General features: G+C 35.6%; 1 long non-coding RNA gene across 2 annotated transcripts in view; it reads right to left on the bottom strand.

Moving 5' to 3' along the window:
• LOC125619077 overlaps window positions 1-13563 on the bottom strand; it is a 72550-nt gene that overhangs the window by 31193 nt on the left and 27794 nt on the right. The window contains exons 4-7 of one of the 2 annotated variants that reach the window (XR_007350566.1): window positions 9308-9522; window positions 6031-6143; window positions 5260-5425; window positions 1594-2936 (exon numbers count right to left, since the gene is read on the bottom strand). This is a non-coding gene — a long non-coding RNA (uncharacterized LOC125619077). Of the gene's footprint in view, window positions 1-1593; window positions 2937-3419; window positions 4971-5259; window positions 5426-6030; window positions 6144-9307; window positions 9523-13563 lie in introns of those variants that run through there. The other variant, XR_007350567.1, reaches the window with a different exon arrangement.

Genomic DNA, 13563 nt, shown 5'->3' with positions numbered 1-13563 from the left:
CTATGATGATAGAAACCTCTGTTTTTTCCTACGGTAATTAGAAAAGCAGAGAAAGAAAAAAGTTGCCTGGCACATTCCTTTACACTGTCAATTTGCTTCTCACTTCTCAGCTTTGAAGAGAACCAAGAATTCAGGGATCTCACACTGCCACCTTCCCATCCCATGCGGTGGAATCTCAGCACTGCTTTCTGGATACCAGCATGAGGGGGTGGTGGCTGAAACAGGCAGCCTGTGATTTCTCACTGCTGCCATACTGTCTCATGACATTATAACTGCTGATTACTTTTCTGCTTCCCCTACTAGACTTTGAACTTCTTGAAGGGATGTGAATACCCATGACCTACAGGCTGCACCAAAAACATACCTGAAACACAAAGGTTTTAAGGCAATGTTTTCCTTTCTAGGAGAATTTCAATCTTGAGCAACTGTCCCCAAACAAGGGGTATTTAGCACAACCAAATTGAATCCAAAGAATGGAAAATTCTGTACAGTTCCTTAAAAGTGAGCTCAAGGAAATGTGTGCACCCTGTAACATGAAGTCAATTCACCCTTGAAAGGTGTGATTCCACATGACAAGGGCTGATGCTGGACAGTTTACTTTCTTACCTCTACTGACATCACCTCCCATCACAATTTCTGCCAATGTGCTTAAGTCATTGGAAAACATTCATAGCAATATGGATCTACTTGGGAAGTCAGAATTATCAGGCCTGGCTTGACGATGAGAATATGGGATGGGACTAGAAGGACTATCAGTTGTGGACAGTCAGACCTCATGGGATCCAAAGTACACAGTTAACTTTAGGCATGAATTAGATAGCAATCGGCTTCAATTCACATCCAGTATGAGGACAATCAACTTCAGGCATGACTGACCTGCTACCTAGTGAAACTATAGAAAATTATTTCACAAAAAGGAACCATTTAGCCAGGTACAGTAGTACATACCTGTAATCCCAGTTACTCATGTGGCTGAGGTTGGAGGACTGTAGTTTTGAGGATAGCCTCAGTAACTTAAGGAGACCCTGTTTCAAAATAGCAAATATTTTTATAACCTTTTGGGCTGGGGATATAGTGTAGGAGCAAAAGTACCTGCCCCTGGGCTCAATCCTGAGAGAGAGAGAGAGAGAGAGAGAGAGAGAGAGAGAGAGAGAGAGAGAGAAGAAAAGAAAAAGCAAACATTTAGTCTCTGGAAATGGTTCCAGGAGCAAAGAGCAAACAAGGAAACATGTGTTCCAAAAATCTGTGAAAATTCAGTAAGAAAGATGAGAGCATAAGAGGCTGTGTAACATGAACATCCCTCCCTGCTTACTTCCAGCTCAGCAAGGTTGAGGCTCCACTCCAGATTGCTGCAGCCTCAAACACAGAGTTTCTGTTCTCCCAGTTCCCAGTCGAATGATTTTTCTTCCCAGGATGAGCAGGAATTTGACATTTCTCATCCTACCTGTTGTTGAAGCTATGCCCCAGGTGAGAATAATTGAGAGATGGGTCCTTCCTTCTTCTGTGGAGCCCCCATTTGTAATGAGTACAATAGGCTAAGAATACTGAGGCCCTAACTGCCCTCCCCTGGATAATGAGGTGGTGCCTCCATACCTGAAGAGGTAAAAAGAGGTCCTCAGATGGTTGTCCCCACCAGTTCTATAGCCCTTGATCAGAGATCAGAGATTTTCCCTAAGGGAGAAACAGATTTAAGATTACTCCTAATCTCTTCCCAATTGACTTAATTTGCAATTAACCATGGAGAAGTTTAAGCCTAAGGGCTCTCAAAACAGTGGAAGCTATGGCGAAAGGTAGTCGAAAGTAGAATTAATGCAGTGGCCTTGGAAAAAGAGAAATTCAGACCTGGGGACAATATGGAGTAGGAAGGAAGAAGACAGGATATGTGTGCACATACTTGGTAGCATACAGGATGAATGGAATGGCGGACAAGACTTAGCTTTGTCATTTTTCCGGAAAGTGCTTAAATAGAATATGACAAAGAAGAACCTGAGACAGTTCCAGCTGAAGCTCTCAGACTTCCGCATGTATCAGGATCACCTGGAGGGCTTGTTTAAATGCACCTTTTTAGTGGTACCTCTAGAATTTCTTATTCAGTACACCTGGAGTGAGGCCTAAGAATTGGCATGTCTAATAAGTTTGAATCTCTAATATTGATGGTTCTAGTCCAGCTACTATAATTTGTGAGCCACTGACTGCACTAATATGTGAATACCACAGTGGATAAATAAAATTAAAGCCAGTGGAGAATCTAGGTCATAGCCAAAAATAAATTAAAAAAAAAAAGACTCTATTTCTAGATGAATGGATCCAGCGAGCATGCGCCAAGACTAAGCAGCAGGTGCAGAGAACACCTAGTTATTTTGCTTCCTAAATTTATTCACCCTCCTTCTGGTAACCATACCCCACTTAACTTCTGGGAAACACCTTGCTCCCTCACATTTAATCCATATGCTTCAGAGGGCATTGCTTTCACCTTAAGGACTTTGAACCCCTGATAATAAAGTCAATGATTAATAGGTTTAAGGAGTAACTCATTTTAGATATCTCTGCATTTTTATCTGTATTCAGTAAGGATTTGCTAAGTGTCTAGCATCTATGTTTATGAGAGTATTGCATAGGAACTGTTGGAGCTACAACAATATTAGAATAATGTAGATGCTGACTGGTGAAATTTATGATCTCATTTACAATGTCAAATATGACTTCTGACGGAAATACAAATCTTGAAATACTGAGAGAATATTTTGGATTTTCAAAATTGTAATGTCCAGAGATATGACAAAATTTTAGTTGACATTCTTAACATTTCCTCCATCTTTTTCTTAAATCTCAACATCATAAAATAAAATACCAAACCCTGACTTTATAGCATTTGCTGGTTTCTATTGTGTAAATTGTTCCATCATGGCAGATTTCTGGCCTCCAATCTGAAGTCACTAAACATGGAACAGAAAACAGATTGTCAGTTCACCATTATATAGTATTCCCACCATAATAAGAGACATAAATAACCTCAAGAGCAAAAATAGTAGTAAAGTGTAATATAAACTTAAGGAAGGGATAAATTTATGTTTTATCACCTGTGTATTAAATATAACTTACGTAAGTTTAATTTTGTTTTTAATAATGAGAGCCATATCATTAAATAGTGACATTCCAAAATATATCTTTGTTGTTTTGCTGAATGAAATTATCAACAAATATTCATGTCATAACCACAACTGTCCATCAATTGCAAGCATAGTTTAACTAAAAATATAAATATTTGAGAAAAATCAATGAAAAAATTCTAAATATGTGGAATTTATAATAAAAAGTATTGTATATTACTTACAGTGTGCTAAAATCCTTTGTATCTGTTGAAGTTGATAATAATCATATTTATGTATATATAAACACAAAAAAAATTTTCATGCATTTTCTTTCAATGAACATGTGTTTGAATATTTCTTGACACTACTGCCCCAGCCCTCTTTCCTCATCTATATCATACCATATAAATTGAGTCACTTTATAATGTGGCTTGACACAAAATTTCTATGTGATATATTTTATAATGCTTGAGTTCACAGAGAACTTTATATAATATGTTTTATGAAGGATTATCAGCAAAGACTGAATAGTTTGGAGTGGAATATTTTCTCCCCTGATGAATATGACTATAGCTTAACTGATATATTAATTACCTCATATACATTAATAACACTTTCCATCTAGGTTTGTAGAGATTCTTTTCTGTGAAAAACCCTGGCAACTATAAAATCAGCAGATAGTATATTCTTTTCTTACAACTATCATTTTTACATTCCTGAAATTGAGGTGAGTGCTACCTCACACAGAGCTAGAACAAACACAGTGCAGGTCAATGTATAAATCAAGAAGTGGATTCTAGAGACTCTCTAGCCCTCTTTTATATCTCTGCAATGACATTTATTATTATTATAAAACACAAAATAAAATAGAACATGCTGACAATTAAAAGCAAAAGGACCTGGCAATGGAAATTTGATAGGACTTCAAAAATTTGTTTTTCTTAAAAACTCATAAAATATGTCATCAAATTTCAATTTGTATAACTATTATGTCACAGATATTTTATTTTGTATGATAAGGAAAGCATTTGCTATAATTTAATTCATTTTAGAATAAAATAATGCAAAACATTTTAACTTTGTCTTCTAATATTTTTAAATAAAATTAAGATCGATCTGGCCTAGTTTATTGTAGATGCTTCTTATTAACGTTCTAGATGTGCACTTCAAGGTCCTTTCACTAATAAAACTACACCAGAAAAGCAATTTAAAGACATAGTTATTCTACATACTTTGAGATACATTTAAGAAATAAGACTTTGCAGGATAAATCCTTCCTTATTGCCTTATTGCCTTCCTTAGTGCTTATCTGACTTCAATGGCACACTGGTCACACGTGTTGTCAGTTCAAACAACTGATTAGTAATAATTACCAATTGATTGGGCAGGTTAATCCAGCAGGTTGACTGGGTTGAGTGGGTACAACTGGACCCATGAATTCTCTTACCTCTTATTAATTCTCTATCTCTGGACAACTCTGAGCAATACAATGGATGTATTATATTGAACACTGACTATGTGCCCAAGACCGTGCTATGGTCATTTTTTCTATCATTTCTGAATTAACAATACAACATACCCTTATGAGTTGTACACACTTATTATGCCCATTTTCTATGTGATGAATTTGATTTATCTGATTGGATTTTCCAAAAATGAAGCATTTTCCTGGAAAGCCTTGTGTGTCAGGAGCTTATGTTTCTCCACCATTTTGATAAAACCTGTATGCCAGGCTTCTGGGCACCAAGAGTATAGCATCTTTCCAGGCTTTTTTTTTAATTTTATTTTTTTAAATACACAACATAATCTGCCCAGTGTTTTCTGGATGAAATTGGCTCTGGAATCTCTCTTCATCTGTGTCTCCATGATGACAACCAGCTGAAAGTGAGAAATTAAGTCAATCAGCTGATTGTTTTATTTAAACACCCAAACAGCTTGTGCAGACTTTCTTCCTTCTTGCCTTGACTGGCTGTTTGGAGACTGTGTCAATAAAGATTTCACTAAGTGTTAGACTGAGAATTATACAAGTAATTAGCCTTAATATGATTGTGAAAGTCTAGCTAAAATTGAACTAAACACTATAAATAATAAAAAATACATCAGAATGATTATTATAGACATTGTAACAAAGAGGAGAAATGCAGGAAAGTAGATGAGACAATTTTACCTTTAGTTTTCCATAGAAGATTTTATTTAAGGACCTGTGTGTACTTTCCATGGTGGCTGTGTGACCATCAAGATGGTAATCTAGTAAGAGGGCTACCAATTTTATCTGCTCATTCTAGGCACCAAAATCTTCTCTGCACTCATAGACATCCATCTGGTACAGGTCACTATTTTTTTTTTTTAAAGAGACAGAGAGAGAGAGAGAATTTTAATTTTTAGTTTTTCGGCAGACACAACATCTTTGTTTTTATGTGGTGCTGAGGATTGAACCTGGGCCGCACGCATGCCAGGCGAGCGCGCTACCGCTTGAGCCACATCCTCAGCCCACAGGTCACTATTGCTGCTAATACGGAAGGGATTTTTAACATGGGTCTTTAGGAAGGAAAGCAAATTATTCATTAAAATCCTTACTATAGACTGTATCTGATAATAACAACAATAATAGTAGCTGTGATGATTCATTTTTAATGTTTTTATTACTATATTATAATCACACATAAGAGTGGGGTTCATTATAACATGCTCATATATTAAAATAACATATTTGCTCCATTTTGTGATGATTAATTTTGAGTGTCTACTTGGCTCAGCCATCATGTGACCAGATATTTAGTCAAACATTGTTCTGGGTGTTTCTGAAAGGGTGTTTTTAGATAAGATTGACATTTAAATAAATAATCTATATGAAGCAGATTTCCCTTCATAATTTGTGTGGGCCTCATCCAATCAGTTGGAGGCTGACCTTCCTCCAAGTAAAAGAGAATTCTCCTACCTGATTACCTTTGAATTGGAATATCTGTTTTTCTGAAGCCTCCAGCCTTCAGATTCAAAATGCAGATTTAGGGTTTTCCAGCCTTCATAATCATGTAAGCTGATTTCTTTATACTAAGAAAATATAATATTCCATATTATAAATATACCAACATTTCCTATGAATTCTATTTCTGTGGACGATTCTGAGTGATACAATGGCTGCACTATATTGAGCACTTGCAGTGTGCCCACAACTGAGCTGTGATCATTACTTTTATCATTTCTGATGTGGTAATATAATAACGTATGAGTTGTAATCACTCAGTTTGCCCATTTTATGCATGATGAAACTGATTCAAAGCGAATAAATTAAATTATCAGGGTAACTGAACTAATGAATGATAAAACCAGCGCCTGAAAACAAATGCATTGCTCCCAATGTTTTGTTTTTATGTATTTAGAATTATGCTGTTTTTCAATCACGATTCACCAAAGATCCATATGCTTGTCTATGGAAATTTCCCCATCTTCCTTGCTATTAAGTTGAGCCATGTGAATAGTGCTACCCAATGAAATATGAGTGGATGTGACGTGACCTTATGGACCAAGATAATTAAGAGCTAGTGTGCCTACTTCATTTCTCCTCCTAGGGGACAACTATTCCTGCTGGCATAGTTACAAGATGAAAGAGCCCAGATTGCTGAGTCATCTTTTGGATGAAAGCCACACAGCAAAGTCATCTATACTACCTGAAAGTATAAGTATGAAATAAACTTTTATTGGCCCAAGCCACTGATATTTTATGGTTGTTCGTTGCTATAGCATATGGTGTAACTATTAAGCTCCAATTTTTTAATGTGCTGAAGTATTTCATTTTTTTTTTATAATTACACAAGCATGGATATTCTAATTGGGACCTCGTTCTTGTGGATATACACTATGGTGAGATTCACTGTGGTGTATTCATGTGTGTATGTAAGAAAATTATGTCAGATTCATTCCACTGTCTTTCCTTTTTCTACCCTGAACTCCAAATTGTATCAATATGAAATAACATTGTGTTATAAGCAATTTACATAAGTAATGTAGCATAGTAAGGCCTCAGAACCAGGCTACCCAATTCAGGTCCCAATTCTTCTAGGATTAGAGGTTGGACAAGCAGTTGACATTGGATGAGTTCCTTAACTACTTTGTTCTTCTCGTATATAAACTAGGTACTACTAGTAAATCCTAGTAATAGGATGAGGGGTTGTGATGATCAAATGAGTAAACATACCTAAAGCTAAATGTTGGTATATATTTATGCATAAACTATGAATATAAAAATAATTTACTTTTAACAGTGTAAAATAAGTATTTTTTTTATTTTGTTATTTTTTTATTATTAGTTGTTCAAAACATTACATAGCTCTTGACATATGATATTTCATACATTTGATTCAAGTGGGTTATGAACTCCCATTTTTATCCCGTATACAGATTGCAAAATCACATTGGTTACACATCCACATTTTTACATACTGCCATACTAGTGTCTGTTGTATTCTGTTGCCTTTCCTATCCTCTACTATCCCCCCTCCCCTCTACTCCCCTCCCATCTTCTCTCTCTACCCCATCTACTGTAATTCATTTCTCTCCCTTGTTTTTTTTTCCTTTCCCCTCACTTCCTCTTATATGTAATTTTGTATAACAATGTAAAAAATGAAAAAATCATGGCATTTGCAGGGAAATGGATGGCATTAGAGCAGATTATGCTAAGTGAAGCTAGCCAATCCCTAAAAAACAAATGCCAAATGTCTTCTTTGATATAAGGAGAGCAACTAAGAACAGAGCAGGGAGGAAGAGCATGAGAAGAAGATTAATATTAAACAGGGACGAGAGGTGGGAGGGAAAGGGAGAGAGAAGGGAAATTGCATGGAAATGGAAGGAGACCCTCATTGTTAAAATAAGTATTATCAACATCATTCACTCAAGTTAATTAAATTAACAATGAACATTTCTAATAAAACTATACAGCCAATACTCAATTAGATTCTGGGGATACATGGTTCTATTTTCACAGAGTTCACAAAACAAGTCCTATTATAGAAGCTTGCCATATTAATGTGATTAATGTTAAAATTTAATAAGTACCATAAAGTACCATTTTCTGAGGTTTACAGCTATATCTTGTTCTGACAAGTATTTTATTTCCAATGCCTTCTGGAATGCAATTTGAAAACTCTTGGCATGAGTAACCTCATCTACATTACCAATGTGATAGAAGATATGTTGATTTTCCCTACTCACTCCCTGGCTTCAGTTTCTACTCTCTCCAACCATTTTCCAGGCTGCCTACTAGAATACATATCTGATGAAATCTTTCTAATATTTAAAAATCTTTATTATATCTCCCATAGCCTTTAGAGTAGAATACTGTGTAGACTCACATGCATGTGCGCCAGCTGTCTGCAGCTAGCCTCCTCTCATGTAGAAAGAGAATGGTGAAATGTAGTGTAAAGAGAGCTGAAGTAGAAGCCCATAACACAGGCCTAAACCTACTTTTTCTTGACCTTGTAATCTAGGGTTAGAAACTTCTCTAGAGCTCAGTTTCCCAACCCATAAAAAGACAAGGATGGAGAACCAGATGATATAAGAAGCATAAATATGATTTATGATTTATAAATTATAAAGGACTGGATATAAGACAAGACAATGCTTCTCAAACTTTGTTTTAATGGGGAGAGAGGGAATGAGGAGGATCAAACCTGAGCTCAATAAGTATTTTACCACTGAGCTATACCATCTGTCTACTTCTCAAATTTTAGTGTAGGAAAAAAAAGTTCTCATGGGGATGTAGTTGCATATGTATATTTACTCAGATGACTTTCACAGAGATCTTGATTCAGTAAGTCCAGGCAACCCAAGTGATTTTGATGCAGATTAGCCATAGATTGCACTTTGAAAAATGTTGTTGCAAAACATTATAAATTCCAGAAGGAAAGGTCTTCACAAATATAAATATTTCTTGACTCAACAAAAATACATCTTGATCAATAGCTACTCTTCTTCTATTTTAATCATCATTCCAAAAATTAAATTTTTTGTCAAACTACTAACAAACTGGAAAGAAACATTATTGAGAGAGACAAAAACATTTATTAAGAGACTCCAAAAATTTCACAGACTTTCATCTCATTTTCATCTTTGGAAAAAATAAAAATATACAAAATAAAAATAAAAATATTCTGAAATGTAATGATAAGGAAACTGAAGATGAGAAGTTGTAGAAACAAATTTCAAATCTCTGGTCTCACCTGGAATAGAATTTGAAAACCTTTAAGTCTGAGTATAAATCTATATATTTTTCATTTCTCAGGATTGCCTTGTAGACAGAGCCAGAATTGGCCAGAAGCCAGACTTTGTGGAAGCTCTTGAGGTGTAAAGGTGGTTGTTATCAGTCTTGATGAGTTTCAGTTGAACAAATAAGTATATTTTTCATTATCAGTTCTGCCTCCAGACATTCTTGTATCTGAAACATTGAACATATCACCACTGTTGTAGTTATTCCTATTCTCTATACTGCCTATATATGACCCCAGATAATAAGAGCAAGGTAGAATGACAGTTGCAGCTGTCCCCAGAAAACCGTCCAGGTCAGAGACTAAGATGATACTGATGCTGAAAATATTCAATACCTGCTGAGAGCCATAGCCAAGTAGGAATGACGCATGGCAATTTCCTTGTCAGCCTACCCAATGTTGCTTAGAGGGAGGACACTCCTTTGTGGAAATGGGCTTGCCTTGGACCCAGGTCATTTGCAGTGACATTGCATGAATGTTTGAGAGTTTTGGTTGAAAGGTGACCCTGCTCAGGGATTAGGGTGGATCCGGGTTTAGGGTGGAACTGGGTTTAGGGTGGATCCGGTGTAGGGTGGATCCTGCTGGGAATAGGGCGTATCCTGCTGCCTCAGGCTCCCGCTCCTGGAGTTCCCGTAGAGTTCTCGCGGGGTTCTGAGAGTATTTGGTACGCAGAGCCCGGTGGAGGGTGTATTTTCCCAGAACGTGCATGTAGAGTGCCGGGGAGAGTTCGGGAATAAAGAGTTGCTGTTGGAATCTACCAGTTTTTGTGGTGGCTCGGTTATTTTGTGCCCAGACAGACTGCGGCAGATACCTTGCTCGGCAGAAATTCCACATAAAGCTCCATTCCATCTCAATAGTAAGAAATACAAATAAGACCCTAAATATAAATGTCCTTAAAAACTTTTATTAAAAACCCTTGGTCCGGGGCTGGGGATGTGGCTCAAGCGGTAGCGCGCTCGCCTGGCATGTGTGTGGCCCGGGTTCGATCCTCAGCACCACATACAAACAAAGATGTTGTGTCAGCCGAAAACTAAAAATAAATAAATAAATAAATATTTAAAATTTTTTTTTTTAATTTTTTATTGTTGGCTGTTCAAAACATTACATAGTTCTTGATATATCATATTTCACACTTTGATTCAAGTGGGTTATGAGCTCCCATTTTTACCCCATATACAGATTGCAGAATCACATCAGTTACACATCCATTGATTTACATATTGCCATACTAGTGTCTGTTGTGTTCTGCTGCCTTTCCTATCCTCTACTATCCCCCCTCCCCTCCCCTCTTCTCTCTCTGCCCCCTCTACTGACATTCATTTGTCCCCCTTGTATTGTTTTTCCCTTTCCCCTCACTTCCTCTTGTATGTACTTTTGTATAACTCTGAGGGTCTCCTTCCATTTCCATGCAATTTCCCTTCTCTCTCCCTTTCCCTCCCACCTCTCATCTCTGTTTAATGTTAATCTTCTTCTCATGCTCTTCGACCCTACTCTGTTCTTAGTTACTCTCCTTATATCAAAGAAGACATTTGGCACTTGTTTTTTAGGGATTGGCTAGCTTCACTTAGCATAATCTGCTCTAATGCCATCCATTTCCCTGTAAATTCTAAAAATAAATAAATAAATAAATATTTTAAAAAAATTAAAAAAAAAAAAACCCTTGGTCCAAGATAAAATTAATCAACCTAAAAAGTTTTACAATTTATAACCTGGTAAATTCTCTCATTGTTATTTTTTGTTCATTTTTACATTACTAATAAAACAAATGAGACAGTATGGTAATATTTTGATTAAAAACACAGAAGTCTTAGTGAAAAGAGAAAGAGAACTTTTGTCTCAAAGCTACTTCGTCTTAATATTGCAACTCACAGGTATAATAAAGAGTTCCAAAAACTTAGAGATACATAATATAGAAAATGCATATGTAGAAATTATTTTACATATATATAAAATCAATCCAAGATATTTTAAAGTACAAATAAATCTTTATTTTACTTGAGGCAAGCATTCACTTTTTTATTTATTTCTTGATGCCTGCTTGAAGCTAAGCAGTTAGAATGCATTAATAGAAAAACTTCCAGGAAATGAGGCAATGCAATAAAAAAGAAAACAGAAAAGTACTTTAAATATAGGAAAAAATTCTGTATACCATGCTACAGCTCACTAGCCACAGATTTAAAAAAAAAATAAGCTACAACAGATGTGTGGCAGAAACTGAAAGAAATTTTTACTTGCACTAATCTGAGCTGACAGCTGTTATTAGGGCTGACTCTGTGATACTTCTGTCATCACTTCTAAAAACCTGCTTTTTAAATGTGGAAAGGGGGATTAGGAAATATGAGAGGGAAACTTTAGGGATATAAATTTGGCTGTTATCAGTCCTGAAGTTCATCACCTTTTAAACTCAAAATCAATATTTTTGCATTATTGAGTCTGCCTCCAGATATTTTTGTATGGAAGCAGTGAAAATACCCTTCCATTGTGGTTTCCTCTTTACTGTATCAACCACATTTTTGAAGGAACTCATATAGAATTTTAAAATTCTTGCACTGTAAATTAACTTTGAATGAATGTAAATGTTCTGGTGACTCAACCCAGGGGCAATATAATATAATGATAAATAAATGGCACAGGCTTTATGGGCAGATAGCCCAGACTTAAATACCACTCTCATTATTTTGTGACCTTGGGCAAGCTATTTAATCTCTTTGAGCCTCTATTTCCTTCTCTACAGAATGGGGATAGAGATAGCATTTACCAACATCAAGAATGTTATGAGGTTGAAAGATTATACATATATGTGTGTACATGTATACATATGAATATGCAATGTATATGTATGTTTTATGCCTGTGTATAAGAATGATTTAGAATTATGTCAAATGCATCATATACATTCTTTAAGTGTTGTTTCTACAATTTAATGTCATTTTAAAATCACCATATAACTTAGCCTGCAGACCAGACTAGAATATTGATAAATTCAAAATCTCTGTCTCTGTATAGGAAAATCATGAGAAAAGTCCAACTAACTATATCTCATTTTTTTTCTGCTGAGGACTGTTTTCATTGTTTTAACTTATTGAATAGACTACCTGTTTGGTGTTGAGCACACACATGGGAAATATAACCACGAATCATCTCCCCTTGTTTTATCAAATTTAGTTCCCAGTCCTGAATCAAAGAACATCAGAGAGTTCTAAGAGTTCTTACACAGTTATGGCAATCAGGGGGAAGTGGTTGGGTTAATTATATTAATGATGCATTTAAATTTGTGTGTATCTAGTACATAAGGTAAAAGAAAAGATTTTTTGCCCAGTCTTTGGTGAGGCCAAATTTTCATGTCTCTGAGTGGACTTGGTAGTTAGTCTGAGGGAGTGAGATGTGTTTTATTTATTGTTGTCATTTTTCCTTTTGTCAGGTTAGGGGGTCATCCAAAGGAGAGAATTGTGTCATTAGAATCAATTGGTTTGGTTACTAAAAACCAAGGAGCCACATTATTTTATAAGTTGTAATGTAATTCTATTGTTTTTCACTAACCAAAAAAAAAAATTATAGGAAGTAAAAATAGCTCCAGGAGCTATTATTTTTCCTTGGCTTAAAAAAAAAAAAAAAAAAGAATGTTCTCTTTCTGACACAACCTCCTCAAAATGTTTCTCTATTCTTATTTACTTGTCAAATATTCGTTTGTTTTTCAACACTTAATGGAATGGAAATTAAGGCTCACATTGTATTTTCTTTTAAATCTCAACTTTCAGCTCTTTATTTTGATAAAATATTTTTTTTCAGCACTAATATTTCTGATTATGTCAGCTGTAACCTGTGTAGAAATTTGGTCTTCATTACCTTCTTGTAAGTCCATTGGGGAAGGACTCAGTGTGACATTTATAGAGACACAAACCTGTGAGATCTTGTGATGCTTCTTAAATTTCTCTAAAATTCTGTGATTAATTATCCAACTAAACATTTTGAAGCAAAGCAATACCTTTAAATTGAACATGGCGTTGAAACTAAAATTCTAACAGTGGCTCTTCAGTTGCCTTGTCATTTTAGATATCTCAAAAATGTTAGTTTTAGTTGATTAACAAGAAAGCAACTGCAATGTACAGGATAATGGAATAATAAGGGAATTGATTGCATTTTTCCTGCCAGATAAACACACTTCACAGAAGGCTTAGCTGTCACATACCTACAGTTTCAGCTGTTTGAGA

This window comes from Marmota marmota, unplaced genomic scaffold (assembly GCF_001458135.2).
Source record: "Marmota marmota marmota unplaced genomic scaffold, marMar, whole genome shotgun sequence".
Classification (NCBI taxonomy): Eukaryota; Metazoa; Chordata; class Mammalia; order Rodentia; family Sciuridae; genus Marmota; species Marmota marmota.
This window is presented reverse-complemented; position numbering and strand designations above follow the sequence as displayed.